This window comes from Theropithecus gelada, chromosome 19 (genome assembly GCF_003255815.1).
Source record: "Theropithecus gelada isolate Dixy chromosome 19, Tgel_1.0, whole genome shotgun sequence".
In the NCBI taxonomy this organism is placed as follows: domain Eukaryota; kingdom Metazoa; phylum Chordata; class Mammalia; order Primates; family Cercopithecidae; genus Theropithecus; species Theropithecus gelada.
In genome coordinates, this window is record NC_037687.1 from 43,391,453 (window position 1) to 43,408,115 (window position 16,663).

Consider the following 16,663-nt stretch of genomic DNA (forward strand, 5'->3'; position numbering starts at 1 on the left):
TACAAGTGTCAGCCACTGCACCCAGCCTTGTTCAGGATTTTTGTGTCTATGTTCGTGAGACTCTGTAGTTCATGGTCTGCAGTTTTTCTATTGATATTTATTTATTTATATATTTTTTTTTAAGACAGAGTTTTGCTCTTGTTGCCCAGGCTGGAGTGCAATGGTGCGATTTTGGCTCACTGCAACCTCTGCCTCCTGGGTTCAAGCAATTATCCTGCCTTGGCCTCCCATGTAGCTGGAATTACAGGAACCTACCACCATACCCAGCTAATTTTTGTATTATTTTATTTTATTTATTTATTTTAAAGATGGAGTCTCTCTCTGTTGCCCAGGCTGGAGTGCAGTGGCACCATCTCAACTCACTGCAACCTCTGCCTTGCGGGTCCAGGCAATTCTCCTGCCTCAGCCTCCTCAGTAGCTGGGACTACAGTAGCAAGCCACCATGCCAGGCTAATTTTTGTATTTTTAGTAGAGACGGGGTTTTGCCATGTTGGCCAGGCTGGTCATGAACTCCTGATCTCATGATCCGCCCGCCTCAGCCTCCCAACATGCTGGATTACAGGCATGAGCCACTGCACCCAGCCTTTCTTCTGATATTTAAAATCTGCCTTTGGTATAGGCTTAATACTGGCCACACAGTATGACCTCAGAATTGTTTCCTTCTCCTTGTCTGTTTCCTGAAAGAATTTGTGAAGTATTGGTATTATTTTTTCTTTAAATATTTTATAGATTTCTATTTATGGACTATTCTTCATGAAAATTTTAATGAAGTCCTTTTTTAGTTATAGGTCTATTCAAGTTTTGAAATTTCTTCTAGAGTTGGTTCTCGTAGTTTATGACTTATCAGAAATGTTTCCCTTTTATCTAATTTGCCTAATTTGTTAGCATAAAGTTTTAATTTTTATAGGTTTTTGACAGTGATTTCCCTTCTTTCATTTCTGATTTTGGTAATTTGTGTTCTTTTTTTCCTTGTCAAGTTTGTTATCTTTTCAAATAACTACCTTTTGGTTTCAGACATTTTCTAGTAAGTGTCTTAATGTTTTCTCTTTCTTTGATTTCCATTGTGATCTTTGTTTTTCTTTTGCTTGCTTTGGATTTAGTTGCTCTTCTTTTTCTAGCTTAAGTTTCTAACTTTGCTGTTTCTTAAAAAGTTAAAATCTTAAACTTTCTCACTATACAATTCATCCACATAACCAAAAACCACATGTACCTCAAAAGCTATTTGTATTAGTTCATTCTTCACGCTGCTAGAAATAAATACCCGAGACTAGGTAATTTATAAAGAAAAGAGGTTTAATTGGCTTACGGCTCCACAGGAAGCATGGCTGGGGAGGCCTCAGGAAACTTAAAATCATGGCAGAAGGTGAAGGGAAAGTGGGCACATCTTTCGTGGCCAAAGAAGGAAGACAGAGCTGGGAGGTGCCACACACTTTTAAACAACCAAATCTCACGAGCATTCGCTCAATATCATGAAAGCAGCACCGAGGAGGAAATCTGACCCCATAATCCAATCACCTCGAGGCCACCAGGCCCCACTCCAGTATTGGGGATTACAATTTGACATGAGATTTGGGTAGGTACACAGACCTGAACCATATCACTATTGGGAAAAAAAGGTGGCTAGAATGCAGTGGCATGATCTCGGCTCACTGCAGCCTCCCTTCCTGGGTTCAAGTGATTCTCCTGCCTCAGCCTCCTGAGTAGCTGGGACTACAGGTACATGCCACCACACCCAGCTAATTTTTGTATTTTTACTATAGACAGGGTTTCACCATGTTGGCCAGGTTGGTCTCAAACTCCTGACCTCAAATGATCTGCCCACCTCAGCCTCCCAAAGTGTTGGGATTACAGGCATGACTCACTATGCCTGGCCTTACATCTGAAAAAACCTAGTTAACATTAAACTTTTACTAGGCAAAACTTATAGGTTTAATTTACATTTCATTCTTATCAGCAAGGATAATTATCTTTTCACATTATTGTACACTGAAATGTGTCTACCTGTATTTCATGTTAAAGCCCGAATGACTGATGGAACTAGATTTGAAGATAGGACCTTTAAGGAGATATTAAATAGGTTAAATGAAAGTTTTAAGTGTGGGAACCTAATATGATAGCGTTCTTACAAGAAGAGGAAGAGACACCAGAGATTTCTTTCTCTCCTCCAACACACAGAAGAAAAGCCATATCAAGACAAAAGCAAGTGGCCATCTACAAGCGAGGAAGACAGCCCTTCACCAGAAATCAACCCTACTGGCATCTTTATCTTGAACTTCCAGCCTTCAGAACTATAAGAAAATAAATTTATGTGTTTTTGTTTTATTTTGTTTTTGACACGGAATCTGGCTCTGTCGCCCAGGCTGGAGTGCAGTGGTGCGATCTCGGCTCACTGCAATCTCTGCCTCCCAGGTTCACGCCATTCTCCAGCCTCAGCCTCCCGAGTAGCTGGGACTACAGGCGCCTGCCACCATGCCCGGCTAATTTTTTTGTATTTTTAGTAAAGACGGGGTTTCACCATGTCAGCCAGGATGGTCTCAATCTCCTGACCTTGTGATCCACCCGCCTCGGCCTCCCAAAGTGCTGGGATTACAGGCATGAGCCACCGTGCCCGGCCTAAATTTATGTTTTTTAAGCTACTCAGTCTGTGATATTTTGTTATGACAGTTCAAACAGAAGAAAACATGCATACCAAAAAGCCATTTTTTGTTCCTTTTCTATGAACTATCTCTATATCCCGTGCTTATTTTCTTTTGGATTATTTTTCCTCATTAGATAGGCAGTACTTTCATTTCATTAAAATTAGCTTTTTCTGGGATATATGTTGCAGGTAAGTTTTCCCAGGCTATCAATTATCTTTTGGAGTTTTAGCATTAATAGTTTTTTGCCAAGTAAAAAAATTAATTTATTGGCCGGGCGCGGTGGCTCAAGCCTGTAATCCCAGCACTTTGGGAGGCCGAGACGGGCGGATCACGAGGTCAGGAGGTCGAGAGCATACTGGCTAACACGGTGAAACCCCGTCTCTACTAAAAAAAATACAAAAAACTAGCCGGGCGAGGTGGCGGGTGCCTGTAGTCCCAGCTACTCGGGAGGCTGAGGCAGGAGAATGGCGTAAACCTGGGAGGCAGAGCTTGCAGTGAGCTGAGATCCGGCCACTGCACTCCAGCCTGGGCGACAGAGCGAGACTTCGTCTCAAAAAAAAAAAAAAAAAAAAAAATTAATTAATTATTATTTTCAATTATGGGTTCTAGGATTTGTGTTAGACTTAGAATGATTTCCATGTCCTGAGGCTAACATTTTTTCCGCATTATTTCTAGAACTTTTATGATTTCATCTTTCACATTTGAATCTCTGATCCACTTGGAGTAGTAGATATGAAATGTTAAGGACCTATTTTCCTTCCCTCCACAATGGTTACAATATACAGTTGTATATTATAAGCGAAGTACTAAATAATCCATATGTGTGCCCCTAATTAGAAATGCTGTCTTTATCATGTGAAGAAGAATATACTACCTACTGGTCTGGAGTTTCTATTCCACTCCGCTGATCTGTTTGCTTATCTGTCAGAACCATGCTATTTTAAGACTTTTATTTTGTGACAGGGTCTCACTCTGTCACCCAGTGTGAAGTGCAGTAGTGCAATCACAGCTCACTGCAGTCTTGACCTCCCAGGCTCAAGCTATCCTCCTGCCTCAGCCTCCCAAAGCATTTGGGAGGATGGCTGAGACTACATTATGTGCATGTGTCAACATACCCAGCTAATTTCTGTATTTTTGTAGAGATGGTGTTTCATTATGTTGCCCAGGCTGGTCTCAAAATCCTGGGCTCAAGTGATCGTCCACCTCGGCCTCTCAAAGTGCTTTTAGTGATTACAGGTATGAACTACCACACCCAGCCAAGGCTATTATTTTATGTTTAAACATATGGTAGAGTAAATGTTCTGAATTACTCTTTTGCAGAATTTTCCTGGCTATTCTGTCTGCCATATTGACTTTTTCACATGAACTTCAGGATTAACTTGTCTTTAATAAAACAATTATTTATTAATAAAATAATTATCAGATTTGGATCACTCTAAATTATTAAAAATTAAGTTTTTAAATCGCTAGGAGTTTGAGGCATCCTATACTATGCTTTTTCACTTGTTTTCTGATTAGTCCCTCCATATTCAAGTTCTCTTCATAAGATTATACCAATTCTTGCTAATTATATTCCTTAGTAACTTATATTTTTATGTCTATCATTGCTGGGGTCTTTTACAACTTGTTCAATTGAATCTTCTATCTGTTGTTTTCATATATATATGTATATCATATATATTATGTGTACTATTTTGGCATATTTTATATCCAGCCACCTTCTTGAAATGTATTTAAAATTGCTTTCTAGGCCCGGCGCAGTCTAGGAAAAAAAACCAAAAATTAGCCAGCTGTGGTGGCATGTGCTTATAGTCCCAGCTACTCAGGAGGCTGAGGTGGGAGGACTACTTGAGCGCAGGAGGTTGAGGCTGCAGTGAGCCAGGGTTGCCTGAAGTACAGAGCAAGACCCTATCTTTTTTTCTTTTCTTTTTTTTTTTTTTTGAGACTCAGTTTCACCCTTGTTGCCCAGGCTGGAGTGCAATGGTGCAATCTCAGCTTACCGTAACCGCCGCCACCCAGGTTCAAGCAATTACCCTGCCTCAGCCTCCCAAGTAGCTGGGATTACAGACATGTGCCACCATGCCCAGTGAATTTTGTATTTTTAGTAGAGACAGGGTATCTCCATAGCAAAAATTGTTTATAGCCAGTTTCTCAAGGATATGTGAAAGGCTGAGGAAGAGGACTTTTTGTGAGGTGGGACTATTTTTGGGAAGAGCTGTGGATGTGTTCTCAGCATCCTGAGGAAAGAAGGTGGATGTTTCCTCCTCTAATCAAACCAAGCAAGTTGACCCGATCCATCCCAGTCCCTCTAATATCCAAAGGGGACTGTGTTAAGAGAGTTCCCAGGAGAACGTTACCTTTTTTCCTGGCATTTAGGGGAAACAGAGATAGGAACTTGATTCACACGTGGTGACAGGATATGGACCATATGGAGTAAGCTGACCTCAGGAGATCTTGGATCCTGTTCTAGAGAACTTCTGGAGAATCAATGTGACCCACCAGAAAAGGATGACCACAGTATGCCTACAGTTAAGGAAAGGATTTTAAGTGGCCTCTGTAAACAGGATGTTCTGACAACATGGCCTCCCCTGCAGTTGAAGATCTGCAGCAAGGTATTTGCTTAGAAACCCGGGAAAACGCCTAAAGATAAGAAAAAGGGTGAGCTTTGACTATCCGTGAAGGCAGGAGAGAACCAAACACTGATTAAAACAATACCAGTTAAGTAAGACCTTTCCTGTCTCTTTTATTTTTTATTTTTATTTTTTGGGACAGAGTCTCGCTGTGTCACCCAGGCTGGAATGCAGTGGCGCTATCTCACCTCACTGCAAGCTCCGCCTCCCGGGTTCACCCCATTCTCCTGCCTCAGCCTCCCCAGCAGCTGGGACTACAGGCGCCCGCCACCTCGCCTGGCTAGTTTTTTGTATTTTTTAGTAGAGACCGGGTTTCACCGTGTTAGCCAGGATGGTCTCGATCTCCTGACCTCGTGATCCGCCCGTCTCGGCCTCCCAAAGTGCTAGGATTACAGGCTTGAGCCACCGCGCCCGGCCGGAAGAAGTCTTAAACAGTTTAAAGTACTAATAATTATAATACACCAGGTATTTCATTTAGCAAATTAAGGCTGATCTTGTCTACCGGAATTTTTTTTTTCTTTTTTTTTGAGACGGAGTCTCGCTCTGTGGCCCAGGCTAGACTGCGGTGGCGCGATCTCAGCTCACTGCAAGCTCCACCTCCCAGGTTCACACCATTCTCCTGCCTCAGCCTCCTGAGTAGCTGGGACTACAGGCACCTGCCACCGCGCCCAGCTAATTTTTTGTATTTTTTTATTAGAGATGGGGTTTCACTGTGTTAGCCAGGATGGTCTCAACCTACTGACCTCATAATCTGCCCGCCTCAGCCTCCCTGGGTTTTTGAGTATAATGACACTTGCCAGACATTTCATCCAGAGGCAGGAAAAAATACCATCTCACAGAGAAGGGCTGCAAGAGACAATTATGGGAGAATAGTTTTTTTTGAAAATACAAAATTTTACTCTGGAATAGGTTAAAGACCTAACTCTGTAAGGTAGAACTACAAAGTCAATAGACAAAAATGTAGAAGAATTTCTTCGTGACCTTAGAAAAGAAAAATGTTTCTTTTTTTTTCTTTTTTTCTTTTTTTTTTTTTTTTTGAGACAGAGTTTTGCTCTTGTTGCCCAGGCTGGAGTACAGTGGCACGATCTTGGCTCACTGCAACCTCCATCTCCCAGGTTCAAGAAATTCTCCTGACTCAACCTCCTGAGTAGCTGGGATTATAGGAGCCCACCGCCACACCCGATTAATTTTTGTATTTTTAGTAGACACGGGGTTTCACCATGTTGACCAGGCTGGTCTTGAACTTCTGACCTCAGGTGATCTGCCCGCCTTGGCCTCCCAAAGTGCTGGGATTACAGGCATTAGCCACTGCTCCCAGCCAGAAAAATGTTTCTTAAATAATAATACCATAAGCCACACACATATACACAAACACATAACAATATTAAAATAAGTATTTCTATTTAATAAAAAGTATAATAAACAGAATACATAAGAGGATATCAGCAGAATCTAAAACTGTCAGGGAGCTAATATCTAGAAAATGTAAGAAACATTTGCAAATTAACAAGAAAAAGACTAATCCCAATTATATTTTAACAAAAGGTATAAAAGGCAATTTACAAAGAAGCTGAAAAAGCTAACAAGCATAAAAGATATTCAAAATTACTGGCAATCAGAGAAATGCACATTAATACTACAAAGAAATACTACTTTGTAACTTTTAGACTGATAACTATGAGAGAGCTACACAGTGCTGTGTTCATGCAGATGTGGGATATGGAAACTCTCATTCCGTAGTGGTGGGAGTCTGGACTCATACAACCAATCTGGAGAGAATTTGGCACCACTTAGTCAAGTAAACTCATATCCTATGACCCAGAAATTCTGTGGCCTAAGAAATTCTCAAACTGGCCCATAAAGGGATATGTATGAGATGATTAATTTCAGCATTTCCTGTGGTGGGAGGGTATGGAGGCAATCTGCATGTCCACTCCCTGGAAGAGTAGGTAGGTAAGGTGATCAATGCCTTCAAATAAATGTTTACATAGTAACAGATAATTGTAAAAATATTGTGATTAGTGAAAAAGAACAGGAGGCATTATTTATAAAGATTTTTAAAATACATGTATGTAAAATATATGCTTTGTAAGAACATTTTCAAGCATAAAGATAAAATTAATCCTTTTTTTTTTTTTTGAGATGGAGTCTCACTCTGTCATCCAGGCTGGAGTGCAATGCCACGACCTCGGCTCATGGGAACCTCCATCTCCCAGGTTCAAGCAATTCTCCTGCCTCAGCCTCCCGAATAGCTGGGATTACAGGTGCGCACCACCACGCCTGGCTAATTTTGTATTTTTAGTAGAGACGGGGTTTTGCCATGTTGGATGGGCTGGTCTCAAACTCCTGAACTCAGGTGATCTGCCTGCCTCATCCTCCCAAAGTGCTGGGATTACAGGCATGAGCTGCCGTGTCCAACAAATGAATCATTTTGAATGAGTGTCTACACTCATTCAAGGAGAATGGAAATAGAGTATGGTGTTGGAAACAGATCAACAGAGTCCTTGTAAAGATTAGTGATAAATGAGTCTGATTAACTCAAGTTCAGGTTCAGAGGGTGATTAAAAATACATACATAAACATTTATCTTCCAGACATACTTCCTAGGGAGTTATGCATTTAATGTCGTTGTTATTTCCTCTTTTCAGAATTTTTTTTGCCTCTAAATTTTTTTACTTGTTTAATTACTCTAACAAGTATCTCTTAAAAAAAAAAAAGAAGTTAAGGGCTGGGTGCGGTGGCTCACACCTGTAACCCCAGCACTTTGGGAAGCCAAGGCGGGCAGATCGCCTGAGGTTAGGAGTTCAAGACCCGCCTGACCAACATGGAGAAACCCTGTCTCTGCTAAACATACAAAATTAGCCAGGCGTGGTGGCGCAAGCCTGTAATCCCAGCTACTTGGGAGGCTGAGGCAGGAGAATCACTTGAACCTGGGAGGCGGAGGTTGTGGTGAGCCAAAATCGCACCATTGCACTCCAGCCTGGGCAACAAGAGCAAAACTCCATCTTAAGAAAAAAAAAAAAGAAGTTAAATAGTAATGGTGATATGTACTCTGTCTCTTTCCTTATGTAATGGAAATGCTTCTAGTATTTCCCTGTTAATAACTCAATTGGCATTTAAGAATCTAAATCTGGCCAGATGCGGTGACTCATGCCTGTAATCCCAGCACTTTGGGAGGCCAAGGCAGGCAGATCATTTGAGGTCAGGAGTTCGAGACCAGCCTGGCCAATATGGCGAAACCTCATCTCTACTAAAAATACAAATTTAGCCGGGAGTGGTGGTGGGCACCTGTAACCTCAGCTACGCGGGAGGCTGAAGCAGGAGAATCACTTGAACCTGGGACATGGAGGATGCAGTGAGCCAGGACGGCGCCACTGCACTCCAGCCTCGAGGAAAGAGTAAGACTCCGTCTCAAAAAAAAAAAAAAAACAAAAACAAAGAATTGGCCAGGTGTGGTGGCTCACTCCTATAATCCCAGCCCTTTGGGAGGCCAAGGTGGGCGGATCGCTTGAGGTCAGGAGTTCGAGACCAACCTGGCCAACATGGTGAAACTCCGTCTCTACTAAAAATACAAATTAGCCAGGCGTGGTGGTGTGCACCTGTAATCCCAGCTACTCAGGAGGCTAAGGCAGGAGACTCGCTTGCACCAGAGGCAGAAGTTGCAGTGAGCCAAGAGTGCACCACTGCACTCCAGTGTGTGCAACAGCAAGACTCTGTCTCAAAAAAAAAAAAGAAAAGAAATATGTATTAATCAAAATTAATAATCAAGTTTACATGTGAGAAAAATGCATTATATTTTATGCTCTAGATACAGAAACTTAATAATCAAAGAAAACAATAATCAAAGCAGGGAATATCTTTCACCCCACATCAAAAGTCCTATGGATGATGAAGACCTTATCCTGAGTTTGAAGAATGTTGGCTTATCATACCACTTGGTGCACCTCTTCCCTATCCCAGAGGTAGAGTTAACACAGAGTAATCTCAGAGAGTAACAGAAACCTAAGGCAATCTGGGCATGTTTCCTCTGTGTAACCAAAAAGAAACTAAGTAGCACTGCTATCATTTATTAACTACTTACTATTCTTTCATTAATCAAATATTTACTGAGAGCCAACTATGTGCTAGCCATTGTAAATGCTGAAGATGGAACAACTACAAAAGACAAGTTCCTTCTTTCACAAGCTTGAGTCTAGTTACAATGAAGAAAATTAAAGTGCAACTACACATTTCATGCATATATAGGTAGAATACACATATTTTCTAATCAAATTGCTTTTTTTTTTTTTTTTTGAGACGGAGTCTCGCTCTGTCGCCCAGGCTGGAGGGCAGTGGCGTGATCTGGGCTCACTGCAAGCTCCGCCTCCCAGGTTCACGCCATTCTCCTGCCTCAGCCTCCTGGAGTAGCTGGGACTACAGGCGCCCACCACCTCGCCCGGCTAGTTTTTTTGTATTTTTTTAGTAGAGACGGGGTTTCACCATGTTAGCCAGGATGGTCTCGATCTCCTGACCTTGTGACTCGCCCGTCTCGGCCTCCCAAAGTGCTGGGATTACAGGCTTGAGCCACCACGCCCAGCCCCAAATTGCTTTCACACAACATATATAATTTATAATCCTCTATTTTCATTTAATATGACATTGTAAACTCTCATCCCCTTCCTTCCATTATAAATGCATGGTTATGGCAGGGTGCAGTGGCTCACACCTGTAATCCCAGCACTTTGGGAGGCCGAGGCAGGTGGGTCACCTGAGGTCAGGAGTTTGAGACCAGCCTGGTCAACATGGTGAAACCCCGTGTCTTCTAAAAATACAAAAATTATCCAGGCGTGGTGGTGCATGCCTGTAGTCCCAGCTACTCAGGAGGCTGAGGCAGGAGCATCGTTTGAACCCAGGAGGCAGAGGTTGCCGTGAGCTGAGACTGTGCCACTGCACTCCAGACTGGGCAACAGAGCAAGACTCTGTCTGAAAAAAAACAGAAAACAAAAAATACATGGTTATGAGATAGCTGCTCTGCATGTAGCACGATATCCACATTCCACACAGAAAGGGGGAAAAGAATGCATGCGCACCGAGACTGCCCCACACCATCCCCACACCTTTAAAGAACTGCCTGAGGGGCCAGGCGCAGTAGCTCATGCCTGTAACCCCAGTACTTTGGGAGGCTGATGCAGGTGGATCACCTGAGGTCAGAAGTTTGAGACCAGCCTGGCCAACATGGTGGAACCCTTGTCGCTACTAAAAATACAAAAATTAGCCGGGCATGGTGGCGGGCGCCTGTAATCCCAACTACTCAGGAGCCTGAGGCGGGAGAACTGCTTGAACCTGGGAGACAGAGGTTGCAGTGAGCCGAGATCATGCTACTTGCACTCCAACCTGGGTGACTGAGTGGAGACTCCGTCTCAAAAAAAAGAAAAAAGAAAAGAACTGTCTGAGAAGCCCAATCTAAGAACTTTAACTTACGTCAACAGGAGAAGCTAGAACATGTAGAGTTTGGGTTTTTTTTTGTTGGTTTTCTGTTTTTCTTTAAGCAGAGCAAACAAACAAGATCAAGACTTTTATAGCGATAAAGAAGGGAATGGTTATTGGGTTAGCCACATATGTGGCAAAACAATGAACAGTATCTACAATTTAATATATTATTAAATAGCTTTCAATTATGTAGGAAGTTAAAATATCACTTATAACATTAGATACATGTCAATATGTGCATATACAAATACGTGTATTTGTATATATATGCATATATATCTACATATGTATATAGGTAAAACCAAACTAGGCATACATGATAAACTGAACCATTTGCTATATTAATAAGATAAAATTAGGAAGATATTTCCAAAGAGAAACATCAGATTCCAGGTTACTTGATAAGTCCTTTTAGGCATTTGCTAAGGGGAAAAAAAAAAAAAAATCAGCCGGGCACCGTGGCTCATGCCTGTAATCCCAGCACTTTGGGAGGCCGAAGCGGGCAGATCACGAGGTCAGGAGTTCGAGACTAGCCTGGCCAGCATAGTGAAGCCCCGCCTCTACTAAAAATACAAAGAAAAAAAAATTAGCCGGGCGTGGTGACCCGCACCTGTAAGCCTAGCTACTCGGGAGGTTGAGGAAGGAGAATCGCTTGAACCTGGGAGGCAGAGGTTGCAGTGAGCCGAGATCGCCCCACTGCACACCAGTTCGGGCGACAGTGCGAGACTCCGTCTCAAAAAAAAAAAAAAATCATGTCCTGGAAAAACAAAGCATTTTAGGAACAAAGAGAAAACTTCCAGGCACCTTAAACATGGCTTTTAGATATCACAACCATTATTTCCTCTCCTCTGGGGAACCTCTCTTGGAGGACATAAATGAGAAGGGAAAAGACAATACACCTCCCCTGGTGCCCAAATGACAACGCCAGAGCTCACTCTGCGTTCCCCTCCCCCGCCATGGAGGGCTATCAGAGGAAACTGGGGCTTCCAACTCAAACTCAGTGTCATAGAAAAATCCCCTTTACTATCACGGAACCGAGGTGTCTTCTGCTGTCATATATGACTATGTGTGACATTTGGTCAAAGACACACAAACACAGTCTCAACTCCACGCGCACACAGTGCTTGACAGTCACACACCCACCACTGGATACAAAGTCACAAGCACCCACCCTCCATATTCCCACACAAGGACAGAGTCACAACTACACAAGTACGAAGCCCCCTATATCTGCACACAGACGAACATATGGTCACAGAGTCACAATCACACACCCACCGCGGGCGCACAATCACAGCTAACCCACACCCTCACACAGCGTTACACAGTCACACATTAACAGTCCTAATCCAGGGAGTCACGGGACACCCACAGAGTCCTCCCCACATCCGTACACAAGGTGTCACACACAGTCACAATCACACACATCCTGTGCTAGGACATACAATCACAAAATCACAATTTCACAACCGCCCTTCCTCGGCCCGTTCCGCCTGAACAGACTTAATACTCAGTCTCAACCCCCGCACCGGATTCTAGACGCTTCACCTCCAACCTCCCCCGGATCATGTAGTCTCCGAGCCGACCCGCTCAGAGCCCAGCACCTGGGTCGCTCGCACCTCTCCACGGAGTCGCGGGAGTCTCGAGGGGAAGGACCGAGAGCGCGGCGCCTTCTGGGAAATGTAGTTCAGCGCCACGCCCACGATGGGCAAAATGGCGCTCGGCTTGAGCCTAGCCAAAGGGATTACCCTCATTCCCGAACCGTGTCTGAGAGTCTCCTGGGGGTCCTGGCTTAGTATCGCACCGTGGCTCTTACATGAAGTCAGTACAGCGCGTTTAAGCTGATCTTACACCTGTGGCACACCACTACCCAGTCCCAGGGATGGAGTAAACTAAGACTCGGCCTTACACCCCGCGCCGGCCAGGGAGACAGTCCCACAGCTCCAGCGGAGGAAAGAAAGTTCGCGCGAAAAGCAGACTCAAACCGCTGAACCTTCTGGGAAATGTAGTCTACCCTCAAAAGAGTAGCACGGAGGACGGGCCAAGATCTGTAGCTTCCGTCCGGTTCTGAGCCTGGGCCTGGCCCAGCCCAGGAGACCTCTGGGAGCGCTGCCCGCCGAAGGAGTGCGCAGGCGCGGACCCTCCGACTCGCCATGGTGGTCTTTGTCTGCCGGTGAGTTGGTTTCGGCTCTGTGGGACATGGGTTTCTGGACACTGAAACGGGCCAGGCACGCTGGAGGGGAGGATTTGCAGTGCCTGCGACGGGACTGGGGAGTGTGGAGGGGAGGAATCGCATTCTGTGATGTGCGGTGATCAGAGCTTGTGTGGCTGGGGGCAGGAGTACAGTAGGAAACGGGTGGGTTCACGGGTGGGTGACCGAGGGTGTGAGGGAGTGTTGAGGGTTGCAGAGTTAGTGAGAAACTGGTTCTAAGTTTGTGAGGATGGACAGATGGCTTTGTGAGGTAGTAACCTCTAAGCCTCACTTTTCTCATTTCTAAAATAATACAGATGCGTTTTCTGGAAAATAGGAAAGGGAAAAGGCTAAGGAATTGAGCGGATAAGTACTTTTAAACGTGATTTTTATATAAAAGCAGACCTATTGTGGAGTAGAAAACAAAATCAGCATTACCTTTCCATTTTTTTTTAAAGAGGAAAGATTGCCGAAAAACTTGTTACTGGATGCCTGTACACCCAGTAGGCATTGACTTTTCTTGATACTTTGGAGAAACTTTGGTGCAGTTGCTTAGAGAGACCCTGAACTAAGGAATATCTTTAAGAGTTTCTAAGGAATATCCTCACTAGTTTCCACTAGTGCAGACAGCACAGAATTGGGAAGCTACTTGTCCTGCCTTTAGTGCAGAGGTCAAGAAACTCCCTAGTTCGTCAATGAGGGCAGCAATCTGACTCCTAATTTAATCAGGGTTTCCCCAGCCTTTTGTAAATATAGGGGAAATTTTTTTCTTCTATATATAAAGATAGAAGTATTCTATCTTAAAGTATCTTGTCACACTTATTCTTAACATATTTTTCAATAAAATAAAAAAGTAACAGTGTTAATAGTTTTGAAATACACAGAAAAAGTAAAAGATACAAAGAAGACGACTTAGTTTCTGCTTTTCCTCTAACTATTGGTGTTTCTAAGTTTCTGGCCTTGATCATCTTTTCACCTCTAAGTACTCCTATCAGCAACAATATTACGCTGCCATGGCTTCATCTAATGCAGTGACTAATAAATATCTGTTTCTACTGGAGGCTTGTCCTGAGCTCCTGATCCATATTATCTAATTCCCCAATGTACAGTCCATCTGGAAGTTGCACCGGAACTTCAAGCTCTTTATGTCTGAAGTGTGATACTGATAGCTCCTTCTTCCTGCAGTCTGCCTCCATCTATTTCCCCTCTGTACCTGTTTCAGCAATTCATAGCACGGGCTAGCCAGGTTCTAAGTCTCTCCCATCTTAGAGAAGGCTTCTGAGTAAGTTTTCTCCTTTCATTTGTTATATCCCATTACAAATTGTAAACCTAGGTTTCTCAGCACACATAATCATAAATGTATATGTTTGCTGAATCAGTGAATGAGCATACAGTCAGCCCTCTGTATCTGTAGGTTCTGCTTCCATGGATTCAACAAACATGAATCATAACTGTTGTTAAGCTTGCGATGGTTGTGTCTGTACTGCACATGTACAGATTTTTTTTCTTGTCATGATTCCCTGAACAATATAGTACAACAACTATTTACCAGGCATTTACGTTGTATTAGGTATGATAAGTAATTTGGAGATAATTTTAAAGTATATGGGAGGATGTGCATAGGTTATATGTAAATATACTTCCATATACTTTATTTTTATTTTTTTGAGATGGAGTCTCATTCTGTCACCCACGCTGGAGTGCGGTGGTGCAATCTTGGCTCACTGCAACCTCCGTCTCCTGGGTTCAAGTGATTCTCCTGCTTCAGGCTCCCAAGTAGCTGGGGTACAGGTAATTTTTTTTTACCACCATGCCTAGCTAATTTTTTAATTTTTAGTAGAGACGGGGTTTCACCATCTTGGCCAGCCTGGTCTCGAACTCCTGACCTCAGGTGGTCCACCTGCCTCAGCCTCCCAAAGTGCTGGGATTATAGGGATGAGCCACCATGCCTGGCTTTATATTTAAAGTATAAGGGACTTGAGCATCTGCAGATTTTGGTATCCACAGTGATCCTGGAACCAATGCCGTGTGATATCAAGGGAAGACTATTATTGTAGGATACTTACATATTTAACTTCTAGTTAATCTAAATAAAATATTAGTCCTCTAAATTTTTTAGAGCTCTGACTTATAAATACCATCAGAATAATTTCTTATATTTTTTCCATATCACTCAAGGTTAGTTACTTCATATTTATGAGAAAAGTGTTATGGGGAAAAATTATATTCAAAAATGTGACTTCAGTCAGGAGCAAGGTCACAAGTGACACCTGCTCAAAGGAACCTGTACAGGTTGTGATGTGGATAACTTTGGCATCTTAGTCTCTCATAGTTTCTCTGTGTAACCTAAATTCTGAGAATAAAGTCCCTTCTGTTTCTCATTTTTGAAATGTTTAGAGCTTTTTTTTTTTTCTTCCTTGAGACAGAGTCTCCCACTGTCGCCTAGGCTGGAGTACAGTGGCATGATCTTGGCTCATTGCAACCTCTGTCTCCTGGCTTCAAGTGATTCTCCTGCCTCAGCCTCCTGAGTAGCCAGGATTACAGGTGCCCACCACCCCGCCTGGCTAATTTTTGTATTTTTAGTAGAGATGGGGTTTCACCGTGTTGGCCAGGCAGGTCTTGAACTCCTGACCTCAAGTGATCTGCCCACCTCGGCCTCCCAAAGTGCTGAGATTACAGACGTGAGCTTCCATGCCCGGCCATTGAAATGTGTAGAGCTTTTGAATGGCATTATGGATCTGGGCTGAGATGCTATGTACAAATACTCTTTTCCTGTTTGCTCGCATGTAGGTCAAAGCCAAAGACTCATCATTACTTTGTTCTTTTTCACAGGCTTGCTTCCTTGTACATCCTCAGGAGCTGCAAAACCTCTTAGAGTTCTAAGGGCTCTGCCTGAATTTTGAGATGCTGCTTTGTTCCCCAACTATAACATCCAAGTCCAGTGTCATTTTTCTTCTCACAAGTTTAAAGTCAACACTTAAAAGAAGAACAGCAACAGATGATTGAGAAAGAAATGTGAAGAAGGTTCTCTGTGTGAGTAAGCAAGAAGCTGGTAGGTATGAATGGGATAAAGACTTACTGCAGTTATTCAGTGAGAGTTTGTAGCCGCAGCCTCTGAGTTGTTGTGGGTTTTTGTTTTTGTTGTTGTTGTTGTTTTGAGATTTTCGTACTAGCCTTTTAGAGTGACTGTTGCTGGGAGTTCTTTAGATACCTAAATGACATTTCCAGACCGTCTTCCTGAATCTATGCATCCCTTTTATCAGATTCTAGAGGACTGATTGCTCTGTTCTGGATGCCAGTCACTCTACATCATTTGCAGTCTCACATTTACGATTTTTCACAGCCTCAATTTCACTTTTCTTCCTTTCACTAACATTCTCCATTTTTCACTTTTCCCTGTATGCCTAGATGCATTTCCTTAAGCATTCAGTCCTTCATAGATCTGTTAGCTTTCAAAAACTAGCATGTAAGCTCTTTTCTTTAAAATGTAATCTTTCTGTGTACAACTATTATGTATCAATTTAAAAAATTTTGAAAACTAGCAAGTAGATTCTTTACGTTTTAACTTTCTGTCATTCTTTCTCCTTCCATTGTTATATTCCTCAGAATTGAATTTTACTTCCTTACTCTTGTTTTCCATTGTCTTCCTACCTCCAGCCATCATAGTCCAATGCTGTGTCACCTCCTGCTTTTTTTTTTTTTTTTTTTTTTTTTTTTTTTTTTTTTTTTTTTTT

The 16,663-nt window shown here is 42.8% G+C and overlaps 1 protein-coding gene across 4 annotated transcripts in view; it reads left to right on the forward strand.

The window, feature by feature from the left end:
• Positions 1-12,459: 12,459 nt before the first annotated feature.
• Positions 12,460-16,663, forward strand: part of ZNF260 (zinc finger protein 260) — a 19,113-nt gene continuing 14,909 nt past the window's right edge. Inside the window, exons 1-2 of one of the 4 annotated variants that reach the window (XM_025368373.1) lie at positions 12,460-12,911; positions 15,762-15,981. The gene's annotated coding sequence lies outside the window, so the exon portion shown is untranslated. Of the gene's footprint in view, positions 12,912-15,761; positions 15,986-16,663 lie in introns of all 4 variants that reach the window. The other 3 variants (XM_025368374.1, XM_025368375.1, XM_025368376.1) reach the window with 3 other exon arrangements.